Raw genomic sequence first — 6,000 nt, 5'->3', positions numbered from 1 at the left:
TCTTCTAAAATCGTCTTCTTAATACTTTGATCATTTGGCACACATACCCGATCCTTATATCTCAATAAGCCTTGGCTAGATATTGAGAAATCGGTATTCTTGCCTTCTATGACTGCTTCCATATGTGCTGCTAGAGATTCATCGTGTCTCTGACCAATCCGTATGTCCTCTAGCAGATTCGATTGGATAGACAAGTTAGCCAGCTTGCCTACAACCACTTCTATTCCGGCACTGATAAGCTCCTACTGTAACGGCTTTTCTATTCCAGAGAAGGCTGCTAAGTTCCCATAGCTTTTCCTACTAAGCGCATCGGCGACTACGTTCGCCTTCCCTGGGTGGTATAGGATTTCGCAGTCATAATCCTTGACTAATTCTAACCACCTGCGCTGCCCCATGTTAAGCTCCTTCTGCGTAAAGAAGTATTTTAAACTCTTGTGGTCCGTATATATCTTGCACCGTTCTCCGTAAAGATAATGGCGCCAGATTTTTAACGCAAAGACCACCGCTGCCAACTCCATATCGTGAGTTGGATAGCGTTGCTCATACTCGTTCAACTGTCGTGAGGCGTAGGCTATCACCTTGTCATTTTGCATCAGCACGCATCCCAATCCCAACTTTGATGCATCGCAGTAGACTACGAATTTATCATTGGGTGTTGGTACACTGAGTACTGGTGTTGAGCAAAGCTTATCCTTAAGCAACTGGAAGCTTTCCTCACACATATCATTCCAGTTAAACTTTTGTTGCTTCCGGGTCAGGTTGGTAAGCGGAGTGGCTATCTTAGAAAAGCCCTCTACAAACTTCCTATAATAACCTGCTAGCCCTAAAAAGCTTCTTACTTCTAACGCGTTCTTTGGTCTAGGCCAATCCTTCACGGCCTCTACCTTTGATGGATCTACTGCAACTCCGTCTTTCGATATGATGTGCCCGAGGAACGCCACTTGTGAAAGCCAAAATTCGCATTTCTTGAACTTGGCGTAGAGTTGATGCTCCTTCAATCGTGTCAAAATCAGCCTCAAATGTTCCTCGTGCTCTACTTCATCCTTGGAATAAATTAAAATGTCGTTGATGAACACAATGACGAATTTATCCAAGTAGTCTTTGAAGACCCTATTCATTAAGTCCATAAACGCGGCTGGTGCGTTAGTAAGACCAAAAGACATAACCAAGAACTCGTAATGTCCATAACGAGTCCTAAAGGCTGTCTTAGGAATATCTTCTCCCTTTACCTTGAGCTGATGATACCTGGACCGTAAATCGATCTTAGAAAATACAGTCGTACCTCGGAGTTGATCAAACAAATCGTCTATCCGAGGTAGCGGGTACTTGTTCTTGATCGTTACTTTGTTCAGCTCATGATAGTCTATGCACATCCGCATACTCCCGTCCTTCTTCTTCACGAATAGTGCCGGAGCTCCCCATGGTGAATGGCTTGGCCTAATAAAACCCAAGTCTAGGAGTTCTTGTAGCTGCGTCTTTAACTCCTTTAGTTCCTTAGGTGCCATCTGATATGGTGCCTTAGAGATAGGCTCAGTGCCTGGTACTAATTCTATCGTGAAGTCTATTTCTCGATTTGGCGGCAATCCTGGCAAGTCATCGGGAAAAACTTCTGGAAATTCTTGTATAACCCGAACATCTCCAACTTTAAGTGATGTCTCCTTCTCCACATTCATGATGCTGGCTAAGAACGCTTGGCATCCTTTCTCCATCATTCTCTGAGCTTTGAGAGATGACACTAACGGGGTGCGCAATCCTGAAGCTTGTCCCATGAAGCATCGTCTTTGGCCGTCAGGAGTCTCGAACATCACCTTCTTGCATCTGCAGTCGATCGTTGCGCCATGCCGTGCTAGCCAATCCATGCCTAATATTACGTCGAAGTCCTTGATCACTAGCTCCATCAGGTCTCCTTCTAGTTCTATGTCCTCAATCTTGATCGGTACGCCTCGTACTATTTGTGATGATAGAACTACTTTGCCCGAAGGCAACTCGGTTACAAACCTAGTTCTAAATCTTTCACTAGGTTTGTCTAGTTATTCTATCATTCCTAACGAGATATACGAGTGAGTGGCCCCCGAATCAAATAATACATGACATAAGTTATTGAGGATAGAAACCTGACCTGTGACCACCTTGTTGCTAGCCTCGGCCTCTCCTTGGGTTAAAGCAAAAACCCTAGCAGGAACCATCTTTTCATCCTTCTTCCCTTCTGGCTTTTGCTGAGGACAGTCTCTTTTACGATGCCCTTCTTGACCACAGTTGAAACACTCCTTGGTGTTGGCGCGACATTCTCCAGGATGCTTCTTCTGACATTTGGCACATGGCGGGTATTCCACGTAGCCCGACCTATTTCCCCCATTATTCGTTCGTGCCCTTTTATTGTTGTCAGATTGCTTGTTGTCAGGATGCATTCTCTTCTGACCGTTACCGTTGTTGCTGGACTGATTGTTGCCGCTATTGCTAGACTGATTGTTGTTCCGACTGGCCTGAGGTTGGCTCTGCTGTCTGGGTTCCGGCTTACTGGCTTCTTCTCTGCTTACATTGGCCTGCAACCTTTCTACTTCGATTGCCGTTTCAAGAACGTCAGCATAAGTAGTGTTTCCCGGGTTTGCTAGTTTAACCCCCATCTCGATCTTCGGGCGAAGTCCTCTAACAAACTTGTTCACCCTCAGATAATCGGTTGGAACCATCTCTGCCACGAACTTTGCTAAGCGGTTGAACTGATGAGCATATTCCGCCACTGTTAAAGTACCCTGCTTCAGATTGGTGAACTCCTCAACCCTCGTAGCAAGTACAGCCGAATTGTAGTACTTTTTGTGGAACAGCTCCACAAATCGGGTCCACGTCATGGTGGCAGCATCATGAGATTGCTGGACCAAGTCCCACCATATCCTGGCATCTTTCTTGAGCAAAGATGAGACGCAGGATATGCGGTCTGCATTACTGAGATTCATGTGGGCTAGAATCGGCTCCACATTCCTTAGCCACTCTTCCGCCTCAAAGGGGTCTGTAGTCCCTTCGAAGTTTGGAGCGTGCTGCTTGCGGAACCTTTCATACACTGGCTCCAGGTGCTGTACTGGATACGGCGTGTAATTCTTCATTGGCCATCCCCCATATGGACCAACTTGTTAGGGTGCTGGGGCCATTTGCTGTGGCTGCGGCTGCGGCTGTGGCGGAGGCTGAGGCTGAGATTGAGCCTGTTGGCGTTGTTGCTGCAGAAGTTCCTCGACTTGCTGTCGCAGTCTGGCAATCTCCGCAATGTTGTCAGCAGGCGGTGCCGGCGCGTTGCGGCAAGCAGTAGCACGCACTCCCCTTCGGCGAACTGGAGGGACTTCATTGGTTGTTGGAACGTCGTTGTAGGCGTTTCCGTTGGTGCGCGCAGATCTTCGGAGCGACATCGTAGCAGAGTTCTAACAGTTGAAAGAAACATGTTAGAACTTTACCTAATAGGCTCTAAGGCAAAAACTTATTCTAAAACAAACATGTCTCGGACCTATTTATTATGACTTCTTATGAAAAATTATATAGGTCTTTATTTATTATTAGAGTGGGTTTCTATACTTAGAAAAACAAGTCATCTTTATTTTCTAAGTGTGTTTCTAATCATCCTATATGACTTAATTCTCAGGCTCGAAACTTATCTTTGTTCCAAAGTTAACCATATTGAGGGAGGGCTGGGATCAGTAAAATCGTTCCCACTACTAAGGCCCCCTAACTCTCAATAAGGAAACTTGGTTCATTGATTCGTATCCACCCTCACCGAACTTAGTCATTATTCATTTTATTTATTACTTATTATGATTGCAAAAATAAAATCCAACTCATACATGAAAATAAAATAGCATGTTATTCATTTGGAAAAACAATTTTCACTTATTTACAATCATAAAAAAAACAAACAATAAAAGCTACTAATCTAAAAATCGAGATCTTCTACATCCGATCCATCATCTAACATATCATCATCTATTTCCTCATAATCATCATTATCATGAGCATCAAAATGCCCTCTAGGAAGGTTTGTGAGAATTCTATGTTTTTGCTCATTTGTGAACTGAAACTCAAATTTTGCGGTGAACCTAACTAAGAGGAAATAATATCTTATCGCTAATGGTAGTTCATTCTCATCATTCATGTCTTCCCATATTTCTTCTAAGGCTGCTATTACAGAATGAAAATCTTTAAATAGCCTTATTACTAGTACATATTGTTCCGTTGATCTTAACATTATTTGCTTAGCCTCTTGAAGGCCACCTATCTCTTGGTGAAACAAAAGCAACCTTCGAGTGATCCTTTCTAGTGCTCCTAGAGTGTTTCTTGGCTCCCTTATTCTTTTTAAAGCCTTAATGGCTCGGATATCTTGGTAGGTTAAAGCTGCGTTCATTCTTATCTGAAAACATAAACACTAAAGGTGTTAGCTATACACATAAGCAATATAACTAGTAACTTAAACACTTACTTGGCGGTCAGATTCGGAGCTTTGAGCGTGTGTATCGAGGAGAACTTCATGCGAAGGAACCGTTGCTCTGATACCAACTGTAATGACCCACTACTCTAGACTTTTGGACCATTAACGAAAATATACATACAAATCCTTAATAAAACTTACATTTGCGAAAATACCATAAATTTATTAGAAACTTGTAGAAATAAAAGTTACTTTCATAAAATAAGTAGGATATGGGATCTCATTGTCTTAAAAACAAAACATAATTTAAATTAAAAAGACATTACATAAATAGTGCGGAAAATACATGTAAAAAGACATAAAACAAAACTACATCCTCGAATTGCATAACGCTCGACTCCTTGACTCCATTCACCATCGATACACATTGTCTAAGCGTCCACGAATCTTACCGCCTCTTAAAGCTATTTTCCTGCACATAAAACAAAAAGGAATGAGCCTAATGCCCAGCAAGGAAAATCTAACACATAGTCATAAACATAATTTCATAAGAAACATAAAGACATATCATAACACTTATTACATACACTTATTATAATGGCCATTATTACTTGGGGTCCCATAGACTAAACAAGTCATATGCCCATTAGATTAGTGGGGTCCTACTAGCTAAGTAGGTCAAATGCCCATAACCCATTTTGGGTCTTGTTAGTCATATGGGTCATATGCCCAAGCCTACAAACATACATATTCATAACATATTTACAACATATTTCATAACATAACACATAAGATAACATAAGCATAAAACATATAAATTCTATCCTATTTTCCTTACCAAAGTTACTGGGATATGTGGACAGCGTTGGGACTTTTGGAACACTCCTAAAACCATATATAACAGGGTGAGTCTAATGAAGAAAAAGAGATGAAAAGGAATGGAAAGACTAAACCATTGAAAGTCACACTTACCAAACTTATGTGCTCAAGAACTTATATTCCCTAACCAAAATAAGAATGAGCTTAGAAGACTGAGTAGAAGACTAAGAGAAGGGAAACATAACATAAAACCAATGAACTAGAGTGTGTTGATTACCTTGAGGACTTGTAGATCAATCTAACCGTCGAACCGAAATACTATGAAATCTTACTTCCCAAAGTGTTTGATAAGCTTAAGATGATTAAGCTTATGATTTCCCCACCCAAGTGTTTAACTCTCACACTCTCCTAGCACTTGCAGCTTCTGAACTTAGAGTAAAAGGTGAATAATGTCTGGGTACTAGGTCCTATTAATAGAGTTTGGGAATGAAGGAATCTTAATTTTACTTGAATAAAAATAATAGCTTTTTAGGTGAAAATAATTTGAATAATCGTTCAGCAGAGGCTGAAGACTCGTTCAAAAGATGCTGGATTTATGAAGAAGTTGAATGGCTGAAAGGAAAAAGAATTCAAAAACATTTGAATTATGCTGAAGGAGGCGATATATCGCCTGGGCCAGTATGCCCGAGGCGACCGTGCATCGTTTCGTGTTTTCCGTATCTACGTGCTGCGATATATCGCCCCCTATAGCTGCGATATATCGGCACACGCTGAAT

This window comes from Humulus lupulus, chromosome 9, assembly GCF_963169125.1.
Source record: "Humulus lupulus chromosome 9, drHumLupu1.1, whole genome shotgun sequence".
Classification (NCBI taxonomy): domain Eukaryota; kingdom Viridiplantae; phylum Streptophyta; class Magnoliopsida; order Rosales; family Cannabaceae; genus Humulus; species Humulus lupulus.
Note: the sequence above shows the minus strand (reverse complement) of the source record.